This window comes from Castor canadensis, chromosome 9 (genome assembly GCF_047511655.1).
Source record: "Castor canadensis chromosome 9, mCasCan1.hap1v2, whole genome shotgun sequence".
NCBI lineage: Eukaryota > Metazoa > Chordata > Mammalia > Rodentia > Castoridae > Castor > Castor canadensis.
The window spans coordinates 37,439,479-37,455,080 of NC_133394.1; the positions used below are offsets into that span (position 1 = coordinate 37,439,479).

Here is a 15,602-nt window from a genome sequence, read left to right on the forward strand (position 1 = left end):
TGGTTCTGAGCACTGTGAAGTTGTTTCAATAAAGGAGGAGAGTAGTTTCAAAAGAAGAAGCTCATATTATGAAAAACAGGACACACTAAGCAGAGGCCACTAATGGGAGATGGAGGAGGTTGTAAAAGGAGGAAGTTAAGAAGGTGAGTATGGTTGATGTACTCTCGATACAAGAATGAATATAGAATTTTCAAACATGTTGAAATAATCAAAGAAGGGGACTAAGATAGAAAGGAGAAAAACAGAAGAGACAGACCAATTTGGGATATAAAAAATATATATGTGGAAATGTCACATTGAAACTCCCTTATACAGAGATATACAAAAATGCTTTTTTTCAAACATGGAGAACAGGAAGGTAAAACATGTCTTGTTTCTGGGTATTGGCATCATTGGGAGTGGAGAGGATGTAGGGAAAAGTTAGAAGTATGAATATCGGCAAAATATTATGTATTCATATGTGAAAGTAGAAAAATGGACCTTCTGAAACTGCTGCAGCAATAGGGGGGGGATGAGGGATAAAAGAGAATGATGGAGAGGGTGAACTGTGGCAAACATCACAATGTACCCCCAGTACAACAATAATAAAATGATTAAAAAGTAAAGGAGGAGCTAAAGCCTTTCCTTTTCTACCCAAGTAGGGTTGTGATACTTTGGCTTTATTCCTTTACTTGTCATATATTCAGTTCTACTAAAATCAGAATAAAAACTGGCTATAAAAGACTTCTTCAAAAAACACTATGTAGAGAGCACCTTCCCTTCAGGGTTAGCTAGATTTTCATTGTTGATATCTATTGAAATAATAAATCTAACAATCAAGAATGAAAACTTTCATAGTTTTAGCTCCATTCCCATCTGCCAATGAATAAAATCATTTCTACTACATCACACATTAAGATGTGTTCTAGAAAAATAGGAAGAAAATTTGTAGAAAACCTGAAAAAGATTGAAGGGATTCTGAATTGATGCCATTGAACCACCTGAATTTCAAAATACGTTAGCATAAAATAAGAAAATTACTATGCATGTAGATTTTGCAATATCACATAAATCCACAATCAGGTCTGTGTCATCTGATAAGCACTGCTTAAAGACAAAAGCTGCTGTGCATGGTGTCAGGCTCCTGTAATTCCAGTACTCCAAAGACTCAGGCAGGAGGATTGTGAGTTTGAGGCCAACCTGAGCTACATAAGGAGACTGGCTAAAAAGACAAACAGCATTAAGTGGGCATCCACAGGCCTTAAAATGATACTAAAAAAAATCAAGTTAAGGAAACCCTTTTATGATTCTTTGTATTTTACTTTATCATGGACTAAATGGTTCATGGGACAACTGGACCCAAAATTGTTAATTGTGTATGTGTGTGTGTGTGTATCTGTGTTACTGAGGATCACCCACAGCCTAGCACATATGGTCAAGTGTTTCTATCACTGAGGGTTAGCTATGCATTGGGGTCTTATTAAAACTTGTTTTTCCCCAGGCTGATCTTGAACCACATTTCTTCCAATCTCTGGCTTCTAAGTATCTAGGATTACAGTATTATCAAACAAGCCTGGCCAGAGTTCAATGGATTTTTATGAACAAACCATCTCAAATTCATTCATTTCTCATTGTGCCTCTTATTGCCTAACAATTGTGAAATTTCTCACAATACCCAAAAGTAGGGCTCAGATCATTCAAATTCAACAAAGTCAGAGCCTCTTATGCTAAAATATCTGGAGGGTACAAACACTTGGGCTATAGCTTGATATTTAGTTAGAAGTAAAGGTTCTGCAGTTTTTAAGATGTCAGAAAGCCCCTCCTTATAATGTTAAAATTCCACTATCTTTTACAAAGAAACCCTTTGAAAGTCTCATCATTTTCTAATTTATGTGGTTTAGAAGATAATAGGTTCTCATGACATGTGGAACCAGGTAAGAACAAAATAATAATTACAATAACATATGTATTCATTCCAGATGGTGTTCTTGTAGATAAACAGGTAAATTTGTGTAGATAGAGCTCTTTGTAAAAAAAAAAGTAGGGTTTTTTTTGATATTGAGATACAGACTCAGGGCTTCACATTTGCTAAACAGGCGCTCTACACCACATGAACCATGCCTCCAGTCCTTTTTGTTTTGTTTATATCAGAAATAGGTTTTCAATGTCTGCCCAGGACTAAGTGCATCATAATACTCCCTTCTTGTGCTTTCTTCCCTTGTTGGGACAGAAGGCATGTGCCACCATGCCCACCATTTTTCTGTTGAAATGAGATCTTGAAAACTTAATTTTCCATAGATGGGCTGGGAACCACAATCTTCCCTATCTAAGCCTCCCAGGTAACAGACATGTGCCACTATGCCCAGCTATTATTTGAGATGGTGTCTCATTAACTTTTGCCTGGGATGGCCTCAACTGCAGTCCTTCTGATCTCAGCCTCCCAAGCACCAAGGATTATAGATATTTGCCAGTAGCACCCAGCAACAAATAAAGTTTTAAAAATATTTATCAAAATTTAAAAATATTTATTACATGTTTCCAAATGGAAAATAACTATTTTTGCATATGAGTTGAATATTACTTGCAAATAATGCAAATGTCCCCAATTCTTAAGAACTGAGGCCAAGCTTAAGATGATATAGATGGTCAACTAATGAGACACAAAAACATGCATTCAAGATGTTTATTTTTTATAACTTAGACATAAATAAATTAGATTTTTTAAAATATCAAGACAAATGTATTAAGAAAATGTTGTACTTGTATACCATGGAATTTTATTCAGCCACAAAGAAGAATGAAATTTTGTTATTCACAAGTAAATGGAAGGAACTGGAGAACATCATCTTAAGCAAAGTTAACCATGCTCAGAGGGCTAAATATTGCATGTTCTCCCTTATATGTGGATTATATACCTAAAACAAATGCAGTAATATTATTGGGCATGGGTCCCACACTAAAGGGGAGAACACGCAAAGGAGGAATAGGGAAAGGAAAGGAACCTAAACCTTAAATGTGGTTGACTGTAGAGGAGTGAATATAGTAATCTTAAACTGGCAGAGGCCACTATGGGAAGGGGACTAGGAAGTAGCAAAGAGATCTGGTAGAGAAGAACCAATGTGGGTTGCAATACACATGTACATGAAAGCATCACTAGGAACCTCTCTGTATAGCTATCTTTTTCTCAAAGTAGCAAAAATGCTATGTCTTTCTTTTTATCTCTAATGTTTACTCTTCAACAAAATCAGACACAAGAGGGAGGAACAGGTTCTGGCTGGTCACAGGGCATGGAGGGCAGGGGTGGAGGGAGGAGGCAGCCCAAACAATGTACAATTAAAGTAAAAGTCATGAAATAAAAAAAATAAAAATAGAAAGAAGTCAAGATGTATTCCATGACAAATTGTAAATATAACCACTTGCCACCATTGAAATCAAGCCAGCAGAGACATGTCAGTGCTTCCTTACAAGAACTGTCTAGTCTTTTCTTTCTCCTGCAATGCATCTGGTACATGGAAACAGGTCAGAACAATCTTGTGACTATGTTATTGCATTATGCTTTTCCTCCTTCAATTACTATTTTGTATAATTTAGCACCACTATTCAGGGCAGTAGAGTGGCCCAAGTGGTAAGAGTGCCCATCTAGCAAGCATCAGGCCCTGAGTTCAGAACCTCAATGTGACAAAAACAAACAAAAACCCCTGACTTCCACTAGAACCACTATATAGAAACAAGAGACATAAAAATACCTATTTTATTCATCATTATGAACATCCTGGCTACTTTACTACAATTTCAGAAATCAAATGTCACAAAGTATTGAAGATATGGGGTTTTTTTCTCAATAGCATTAAAACACATGAAGTAGACATATGCTGATTCCTTAAAAGTGTCATCTTTCATAGCTAGCTCAATTGATTCCTGATTTTCTTAGGAATGAAAGATGTATCAAAACTCTGTATTTGAATTAATTGCTAAGTGCAATGCCTGTCCCTAAAGAATCCAGTATTAGAAAGGGAACACTATTGGTGTGAACTGAGAAAATAAGAAAATGAATATTAGATAAAATTTTATACTGGTTAAATTTTATCTCAGTCATAAAGCACTTCCCTAGCATATGTGAGGCCCTGAACTCAAACATCAGCACTGTATACACAGACACACACTATATCATATATGTATAATATAAAATATATTTTATCATATATATGTATGTATATGATATTAAATTTACTGAAGTTGCTGAATAGTAGTTACCTAGAAGAATATCCTTATTCTTAGAAAATACATAAGTATTTAAGGATAGAGGCCATGGTAAATGTAACTGACCTTCAAAAATAAATGTGCATAAATGTTTTTTAAGGAAATGAATAAGGCAAAGTATTATCAAATAAGTGAATATAAGGACTATATGATACTAGTCACACTTTTACTTCAATGCATGTTGATGATTTTGAAAAACACAAAAGTATTTTAAAATAAAATACTTTTTATGTGTGTGTATAATATACACTTTTTTCATGTAGGCAGGTATGTTGTGTATGTGTTATACGAAACATATATAACACATGTAACAATATTTCATTGTAATGTTTATATACGTGTACATAATGTACTTTGATCAAATTCACCTCTATTACTATTTCTTAACCTGCTTTACTACATCCCCCACTTGTTTCCTTTTTTAAAAGATTAAGTTCCATGTGATACTTTATAAATTCTCTCTTTTTCCTCCAATACTTTATAAAATTCTCTCTCTCTCTCTCTCTCTCTCTCTGCTCTCTTTCTCCCCCTCAAACACACTGTAAGTCAGGAAATTGAAATTTTCATTTTTGGTCTTAAAAACACTTACAGAATGCTGTATGTCTTTGGTGAAGATCTGGATCTCAATGGTCTTCCGATTGTCCTTCTCTTTTGTTAGATTGATGTTTCTAATGATTCAATAATAACCACAAATTGTAAAATGAATTAGTTAGTACCATACTTTCAAAACCTATGTTGTTAAAATTATCTATCTTTATTATGTTATATTTAAGAACATACAAAAAGACTCAGCAAAATCAATTGTATGTTTGAAAATAGACAAAAATACTTCAGGAAAATGATTTGTGGCCCTGAGGATACCAGGTTGCCCTGGGATGTGAGATATGGGAAGCAGATCCAGTCCTCTAAGCACTCTTGCCTGCATGACAGGGTTCAACACTTTCCTGGACTCAAGATTAGTTAGGAAGCAGCAGTTTCTTTGAATTGACTCAACAGAGTAAGTAACCTGTGTTTATGAGAATTTAATATATGTTTCAAGAATATTAGTTCCAATCTACAAGTTGAAGAACAGAAAAGGTAAGAGTTTCAACCAAAACTTCCTCAAATATAAACAAAGCATACTTATTAATTAGAGAACACTATTTATAGTAGCATCCAGGGTAAATGCAAATAAGATTTTATTTGAGGATAGTCTGATAATTTCTGTGACTAAAAAGTGGAATAGTTTAAGGGTGTTGGCTTTCAGGGACTTTCCTTCTTTTATCACAAATTAAAGTATTAAAATATGTACACTGGCAAAATACCTTTCAAGGAATGAGCACCACTTTTCTTTTTGCTCCAAAGATCTGTAATATAAAAAGTAAGAAAAATTAAGCACAACATATTCATGCTAAGATGTTAAGAGCATCATTCCAAATGAAAATATTAGCGCCCACTGTTACCGCTGTGGGTACAGGTGGAAGTAGTATCCCACTAATAACTGAGTTTGAGGGACCCTGCTCTTTACAGGTGATCTTCCAGTGATAAGTGCATTTCAGAGGGGAAGAGATGTTGATTTGGAATTTAAACACTGGATTTCAGCCATACCCTACTACAAGCTATGTGTCACAGCCAAGTCTAAGATTCAGTTACTACAACTGATAATTAGGGTAATTAAACCTTGGGGAGCTTTAAGTACTATTCAAATATAAAAACTACTGTTCAGATTTAATATTACTTGAGAAATTTGTTCTTTGAATGGACTACTCTTGCACAAGGAACAAGAGTATCTTTTTAGAGGAAAGAAACCTACAATGTTTTACTCCTTTATGAAAATTTCAGAATTGTAAAATGAAAGTTACTTCCTAGAAAACATTCATTAGTGTGACCCTCTGACCAAGATCAATTCACTTGTGCCTAAATTGCTAATGATTAGTATCCCCTTTGCTATTCCACACTTGTATTAAATATCTAAATAAAAATATTTTGAGAATCATTCATATGTGGATTGATCACTTGTTAGCTATTTTTTAAAAAAAATCTGGCATATTATATATAGCATGAAACTGACCATGAGTGACTTCTAGTACTCTCAATATTGTTTATCTACCATCAATATCTTTTTACCAAAAGCAAGCCCTTTACCTAACCTATTGATCATTATTCCCATTCTCCCTTGTTCCTATCCAACACCACATTGTTAAACATTTGGTTTGTTTCGATGTTGGCTATTACAAGCAATGTTGCTGTGAACATTTGTGCACAAAGTTTAGTGTGGATGTATGTTTGCATTTTTCATGAATCTACATTCAGGATTGAATTGCTGAGTCATTGAGCAATCCTATCTTGAAATTACTATGGAAACATCAGACTTTTTTCCCCAGAACTGCCACATTTTGTATTTCTATCAGGAGCAGCAAGTCCACTTTCCAGCTCTGTGCTGTTGGGATGGGTTTCATCAGGAATGTTGATGACCAAGATGGCCCCTAATCTGCATATGTACATGGATATCACTTCTAATTATGCCAGTTTAAAGAATCACAACAACAGAAAACAGAAAAGCAATAGATGCTGAGCTTTTTTGTATTATAACAATGTAAATCTAATTTTGACATGTCATCTACTCATCAAAAATATAAAAGGCTTTTTTAAACTATCTCAGCAAAGGCTTCGTATATTCTCAATTTAAACTCCTTCCTCTAACCTGCCACATGGAGAGAATATTAAGCAATAAGAAGTGATAATGTTTAGATAAATCTGCCATGGAAGAGAAGACAATGATACAAACATAATCTTCTTCCCAATAATCTTTGGAAATTTTCCTTGAGTCAAAAGCTGCATCAAAGAATTTACTAAATTTATAAAACTTGCTAAAATTTTAATTAGTTGTTTCAACTTTGAGATGGTGCATCATGTTTTGGCACAGAGTGGTGAAGAGAGTAAAGAAGAATGCTGAGTACATGTGATGAACCCTCTATGAGTAAAATATATATGAAATGTGGCACCAGGTTTGTGTTACACAATAACTGTGAAATCAAGTGTATGAGCTCAAGATGGCTAGGTATATAGCCACATTCCCATCTTCATGCCAACCTATGAATGTGTTGGAAAACTAATCTGTACTGCATGAATAAATCTCTATTTCAGATTGTCTAAAGACACCATGAGTGATACATATTGTCTACAGACAACAAATATGAAAATCTGTCACATGGCAATTCAGGCATCTGAATTTTGATGACAAAATTTTTTATTTGTATAATTAAATACTGTCTTTCTGTAAAGAATTAAATTGAGAGAACAAAAGGAAAATTTCAAACTTAATTGGACTATGCAATGACACTTGCTGAAAAAAGATCTATTCATATAGTTTTAAAACACAGATAATACCTGATCATTAGAGAGAGAGAATGGTGGAGGAAAGGCCTAGTCCCTTGTTCACTGGTTTGTCTCTCACAGTCCCTAACACCCACCCACCCCAAGTAACTTCTAGAGTACTGCTGAACAACCACTGGTTAAAGCCTATTTGACTATTGACTCATTTGCACATATTTGCATGTAAAAATCTCTTAGGGGAAAATACAAGGCAAATGAACAATCTTATGGGAGGTCCAAAAAAATGAATCTACAGCTTAATATGCAGTCAGACTTAAATATTTTCCTATTTTGAATAAGTTGTAGGAAATTTTTAATGGCATTTTTGATCTGGAATAGAACATAAAAGGTAACTGTGCTCTGTCATAGGTAGCCCATATAAATACAAGGCCTAGTTGTGGGTCTTACGGGAAGGTGGCCCTGAAGTTCTCCCTTGGCCACCCCAAGAGAAAGGACTTCTTGGCATCAGAATCGCCTTCCTCCACTTTGTCCATCCATATGATGTGCAGTGGGATGACACATTTGATCTTCACGATATTCTTACACCTAGAAAGATAATCAAGCACAATCTCTGTTTGTGTCTTAATTGTGGGAGCAGCTCTGATCATGGGAAGACACTAATTCTGCCTGCTGCAGAGCAAAAGCATGCCACTTCCACCTCTAGCAGCTTTGGGGTCTGGCCCAATGAACAGCTCTATGGGCCATGACCAAGGGTGTGGTGGGTGAAGCCTAAACCAGGAAACACTGAACACACTTTGTGGATAGCACCAAACAACTGTAGACTGCTATCTTTCAGAATGTTAAGTACTGAGCAAGCATCATACTCTACGTTTTAAAGATTTGTTTTAGAGAACCATTAATTGATTTAGTTTCTGTGGACTCAAAAATAATTTGAAGGGCTGACCAAAATGCAAAAGTATATGATTTATGAAAACAAAGTTTTTATATGACAAACAGGGCTAGAAATATATAACTTTGGATTCAAGGGTTTTGAAACACATTTCAATCTTAGTTCATATAAGATTTATTATTGTTAGCATACAAGTTATTGTAAATTTCCTTTGTTAAGATTTTATTCACAGGTGAATAAATGTAAAAATGATAAAACAAAAAAAAAAGATTTTGTTCATAATCATTTTCCAATTGATTCTCTTTACACTGAAAAAAATTGTAGCCTACAACATGAACGCTACTTAAAAAAAACACACAAATGAAGAAACACAACAGGCAAAATGCAGTAGAGACCACAAGGTACTCCATGTGAGTGTTGCACACTAAAAAGGTGTATGTTTTTTTCAATTTCATAGCTACTCTTTTACTATTAATATTTTAATAGTTATTAAGCATAATCTATTTTAAAAACATAAGTCAAATGCAATGAAATAAATAACTTCCTATCTAGCATTCTAATGACTATCAAAATTGATCATGAAGGCCCCATCTTCTTGGGAACAGAATTTTCTAATGTATGGGTTAAGAGTCCCCAAAACAAAACTCCAAAATTTGAAATGTGATGAAATACAAACCTTTCTGAGCACCAATATGATATACCATAAGTTGAAAATTGTACACCAGATCTCATGTGAAAGATTGAAGTCAAAATACAGGCATATCACATAAAATTACCTTTAGGCTATGTCTATGAAGTGTATACTAAATATAAATGATTTTCACATTTCAATTTGCATCACATTCCCAAGAACTCTTGTGTGTATATTCAAATTTCCAAAATCTGAAAAAAAATCTCCAAACTGAAACCCTTCTGGTCCCAAGAATTTTAGATAATGTTGAGTATCCTCAATCTGCAATATTAAAACAATGACCATCTCTTGTAAGCTAAATCAACCTCTTCAATAAAATTCTCAAAATAAAATTTACTATCAACATTCAGCACAAGTAGAGAAAATATACTGCATATATGAGCAAATAAACATTTAAATTTGCATGAATCCCTACACACAAAGTGAAATTTATTTGTTTCCATAAAATACATGGGGCATTTGTAGAACTCTTTATTCCATTGAGGTGGTTACTGGCTCATCGACTTCACAAGTAAGTCTTTCTAAGTGAAGTCTGAAGTGAGCTGAGGTAAAATGGAACACAAATCACCCACTCCCTTTATGTGGAGAAGTTGGGAAGTGAGCCACTAAATTCTGATCATTCATTTGAAGGAATTTATGGAGGGCACAACACATGCTTTCTCTAAGAGGGACCTGTGAGGGAAAAGAAAACATTTGTTACTGCAGGAGGTTAGTAGATGTTTTTCCCAAAAAAAATTCATTATTCTATTTGTGATCATGATTATGCCCAAATGATAATTATGTCTCTTTTCCTAAAATCTATAAACTCTTGCAAAAGGTATCTGCCTTCAGTGCTGACAGTTACCTACTCAAAAAGAATTCTGTTTTCTGTATTTCAAGGGCCTTGTGATTTTGAACTTTGTTCAAATGCACAAAGTCACTATAGTTTTTAAAATTCCAAATGGATATAGAGAGAATATAAAATATTCTTTACTTGTTTGGCGGTAGTAGGGTCTGAACTCAAGGCTTCACAATTTCTAAGCAGTTGTTCTATCCCCTGTTCATCACATCGAGCCCACTTTGCTCTGGTTATTTTTGGAAGGCCCTCATTTTGTAGCCAGGCAAGGCTGGACTACCATCCTTTTATGCTTCTGGCCACAGCCGAAAGCATGAAAGGTAGGCAACTCTGCACACACTGTATTGTTGGACATGGAATCTTAAAAACTTTTTGCCTGGGATGGCATCAAACTGTGATTCTCACAAACTCAGCCTCCCAAATAGCTAAGATTAAGGTGTAAGGCAGAAGTGCCTAGCATAAAATCTTTTAAGAACTAAGTCTCTGAAACAAGGACATTATTGAATTTATTTATATATACACATTAAAAAATATATATATATAAATTTTAGAATATTACAGAAATCCTTTCAGTGGATGTAGAGGACTACCTCAAAAGTAGTATATGAAAATTGAAAAAATATTGCACATCTTTTAGAATAATGGACAAATCAAAACAAAAATTCAGTTCTAGAATAGATGCAATTTTCTAACATAAAGGAAACATTTTCTTTATGTGAAAAGGTTTTAGAGAACACTAAGTTTTGTAAAACCCATTAAGGGATCAGCAGTATCCAGGATAATAAATGGCTTCTGGTAAGAAACCAAAGGTCTACTCTCCCTAAATATTTGCATAATTACAAAAGTTAAGAAACAGAAGTGGTGGAAAACATGTTTCCTTTAAAAATAGGATTCAAGTGTTCTACAAGGCCCTAAGAATTTGAGAATGAACATTATGGTAGATTATCACTCTTCTCAGGCTGAACACAGATAAAGTAAACTGATGCTGGGCACTGGTGGTTAATGCTTGCAATCCTAGCTACTCAGGAGACAGAGACTGGGAGAATCACAGTTTGAAGCCAGCCTGGGCAAATAGGTCACAAGACTCTGTCTCAAAATGACCCATCACACAACAGGGCTGGTAGAGTGGCTCAAAGTGTAGACCCTAAGTGCAAACCTTAGTACAACAAAAAAAAAAGTGGATTGGCATGTGGATAGAGCTGACCTGGATTTGAGTCTCTCCCTAGAATTTCCCAGGACTTGAATTTGGACAAATTACTGAGATCTTCCCAGCCCCTGTTCTCTTATCTGAAACCTGGATTCCATCCTGTAACACCCACAATATACATTCTTCTCAACAGCCCATGAAACTTTCCCCAAAATAGATCATATTATAGGTCACAAAGCAAGACTTAACAAATAGGAGAAAACTGAAGTAACACCCTGCATATTGTCTGACCACAATGCAATAAAAGTAGAACTTAAAAACAAAAGAAACAGCAGAAAATACTCAAACACCTAAATACTGAACAAAACATACTCCATGATCAGTTGGGTCATCCAAGAAATAAGGAAATCAAAATGTTCCAGAGAAGGGGGAAGGTTATGAAAGCTATGAATGAACAGCCAAAGATGCCCCACCACTGATGAATGAATTAAGAAAATGTAGTATTTACACTTCACCAAAATTGGAGAAAAAGGCAGAACTGGTTCTGTCTGGAAGTGAGGGGGATGGGGGGAGAGGGAGGGGATGGGGGGCAAGGGGGAGAAATGGTCCCAACAATGTATGCACATAGGAATAAACGAATTTTAAAAAAGAAAGAAAATGTAGTATTTACATACACTAGGATTTTATTCAGCCATAAAGAAGAATGAAATTTTGTTGTTAGCAAGGAAATGGATGGAATTTCTTAAGCAAAGTTTGCCAGATTCAGAAAGCCAAAGGCCACATGTTTTCTCTCATATGTGGAATACATCCTGAACACAAATACAAGCAATATTATGAAAAACAGGTTATAATAATGGAGGGTCACATACAAGAGAGGGAGGGTAAAAAAAAGGAAGTTAAGGTGACTATGGTCAATGTACTTCCCATACAAGAATGAATATTGAACTTTTAAACCTGTTTTAATCTCCATAAGAAAGGGATTAAGGTAGAAAGAAGAAAAATAGAGGGGATGAATCCATTTAAGTTATATAAATATACACAGGGAAATTTTACAATAAATATACTCTGTATATCTATTTTAAACAATAAAAAATGTCTCTTGTTTTCAAAACAGAGAACAGGAAGGCAAAAGCAGGTCCTCCCTTGGGGGATGGTACTAGTGGGAGGGGGGAGAATATAAAGAAAGTGTAGGAGGGTGAATGTGGTGGAAATACAATGTACTCATGTTTGTAAATGGAAAAATGAGACTTGTTGAAAGCATTCCAAGAAGGGGGAAAAGGAAAAAGGAGAATGATTCAGAGGATGAAATGAGCTATGTTATATTATAATAACTTGTAAATGTCACAATGTACCCCCAGTACAACAATTTAAAAATGAATAAAACCTGGATTTCTAACATCTGCATGAGATCTTTGGGAAAGTTACATGCGCCATAAGTGATGCTCCTAGTATGTTTTTGATAACCTTCCAGTAAATTCACCTTGGTAATAAGAGAATGCAAGTAGCCTAACAAATGCAAGACATCCTCTATCAGGCTTTGTCAGGGAACTTACCAGGGACCTCATGCCAGGGCCTACATGGTCTTTCTCTCTGTCCTTTTTATAACATTACAGACTCTACCACAAAATCTCTGGGCAATTTCCCTCATCCTGGCCACCCCATATTATCTTTATATTTTTCTCTACACTTTGGATGGATTGATTTCTTTTTCATGTCTCTGTTAACTAAGGATTCTGCTCCATTTTTCACTGAATACCAAGTATACAGAAGTTATGTTTTCTATTTGTCACTAATGAAAGTTTGATTTTGGTTGTGAGACAGAATCAAAATGATTGTGGAATCTTTGATTAGACCCAAAAGGAAAGAAAGAAAAGCCTGTGCTTTGAGATAAACACATCTAGTGTTAAATGTGGACTCCAGTGACTGCTGTGCAGTGACCTGGGGTAAGCCAATAGACCTCTGATTATCAAGTCACTCTGTCAAACAATGAAAATAATCTTATGTCATAGGGGAGAAGTGAGGGGTGGACAAGATGTGATACATAAGGTGCTTAACATAATACATCACAGGAAATATGTTCCTGATGAATTATACCTATCATTGTTACTTAGATGAAATACAGAATTTTGCAAAGTTTATATATCATCTTGCACGTCTTACCATGACATGGCATAGCTAAAAAGGTAGGAGGAGGACAACAGTGGAAAACATTGATTTCTCGAGTGACTAAAAAGCTTCTGGATGAGATATCTTTTGTTTTTCATGATATTTGATAAATAATGAAAATAGAGAGGGAAAGATAAAGAGATACCCAGGTTAGTCAATTCATTCCATCTCCCTGCAGTCAACTAAGTAATCACCATGCTTTAGGCTGGGTATTTGTGTTCAAGGTTGAGAGGAAAATGTGCCAAGTAAGCCTGTCTTTTGCATCTTTTATTTCCACTGTCACTGATAGATGATCAGGACTGTTACCCCATGGTGATCAGGAATATTGCCTCTCCTAACTGCTTGCCTTACTTCCAATGCTGCCTGCCCTCCTTTCCACTGTTTAAAAATAGTGAGAGCAATACAGTAAAACTTAACATTTTTGAGCAATCCTCTAGTTAACTGTCCTTTGAAATAATATCCCAAGCCCTTAAGATTGACCTATGGAGACTGTATATGAACAAATTCCTAACAATTCTTAAGTCTCCTCTCTGACATCATGCCCCCATGTATTAGGATCATATCACACCATATCAGACTTCACTAAAACCTTCCCTCTAAAGAACCAAGCTGCACTCACCTCAGCCCTGCTGCTACCTCTGTCTAGTGTTGGGATGGTCACTGCTTTTTACCTCCTAGGTCAAGTTTAAATGTTATCAGTACAGAATATCACTTGGATGAACCTCTCTAACACTTTCCAATCTTCTCCACATATCAAACTATGTCTTCTTATTAGAAGTCATAATCTGACTTTCCCCCCTTTTTGTTAATCTGTAAATAAGCACAGGGAAAAGGATAACTGCCTGTCATATTTGTGATTGATTTTCTTAATTTTTTTTTGAGACAGGACTTCACTGTGTGGCCAAGGTTGAATACTCCTGTTGAAGCTTGTGATACTCCTGACTCAACCTCCTGAGTGCTGGGATTACAGATGTGAAGCACAATGCCAGATTCTCTTGATTCTTGACTGTATTCTATATAAAGGCACAGAACAGGATCTCCACAAATGCTTGTGAAATAAAGGAGGAATCAAAACATTTACAAACAACATGGAAAAAAACTTTACGATTCCTTGTCAAATAGTAATTAATTATAAGTACTTATAATTATAATAGTAACTAATTATTAGTGAAAATCCACATTCTTGAAAATGCATATTGTAATAATCAGGAGAGGATGTAGGGTATATGTACCTGGTATTTGCTATAAGTAAGTAATCTCTGAATAGGAACAGATGCCTCTTCTTCCTATGCCAGCCACTTCCTAGTTCCACAGGGCCATGGATGAGCAGGTTTTTATAGGTGACCATGGAAGACAGGATTTTTTCATCCTGTATTATCATTTGAATAGAAATGTCTTAGTGATATACATCAAACACCACAGAACAGTTAGTCAATGGTAAAATATGGTATAGAGGTTTATGGAAAATTTGAAAGGGGACACCATGCTAAAAATGATAGTCTCATTTCACAAATAAAGACTCCATCACTGAAATCCAGGAGTCATCGAGTAATGATTTTAATTGCTTGCAGAAGAGATGATGTCCCTCAGGAATGTGGATGGAGGACAGATTCACAAACAGAGCTTTGGGGATTGCCTATTCTGAGAGTATTAAATGATAAGAACAATCAGCCATGACAAATGCTATAGCAAGGCCAAGACGGATATAAACTGACAATTGGACATTGGTTTTATCAACATGAAAGTCATTGGTAAACATGACAAGAACAATTTTTTGGAATAGAAGACCTGTGAAAAAGTAGTTTCAATTTGGTGTAACGTTAGCATGAAAACTGAGGTAACTGATGATTCTGGAAAATTGATTTCCATCTTATATATATATTAATATTCAAATTATGGGTGAAAAGTTTCTAAATAATAACAAATAATACTGGAAACATCAAAAACTTTCAAGACATATTGAAGTGCTTAGACTCTTGGTTGAGCTATGATGGCTTTCCAATAGTGCTCTGTGATTATAATAGCTAAAACCAACTAGACTGAACACAACACAAAATGCTACTCATAACTAGGGAAGTTATCTTCATCAACATTTACAAAATTACCTTCCATGATGCCAAGAACGTGTCTTTTCTGATAATACGAAGCCTATGGTGTTGAGTTCAACAGTACTAAATAGTATGAACATTAGTAGTTTTTCATGAAACCAGTGCTGAAGGCAATTAGTTCACATATTTAAGAGGAAGCAAGACAATCATTTCTGGGACCACAATATTGTTTTGATGATCAAACTCAAAAGTAGTATAGTAAAAGAATACCT

The 15,602-nt window shown here is 35.2% G+C and overlaps 1 long non-coding RNA gene across 1 annotated transcript; it reads right to left on the reverse strand.

Moving 5' to 3' along the window:
• Positions 1–4,828: 4,828 nt before the first annotated feature.
• On the reverse strand, positions 4,829–8,025 carry LOC141410730 (uncharacterized). The gene is made up of 3 exons (XR_012435519.1): positions 8,002–8,025; positions 5,544–5,585; positions 4,829–4,907 (listed from the first exon to the last, which is right to left on the reverse strand). It is a non-coding gene; the product is annotated as an uncharacterized lncRNA (long non-coding RNA).
• Between the last annotated feature and the right edge of the window lie 7,577 nt (positions 8,026–15,602).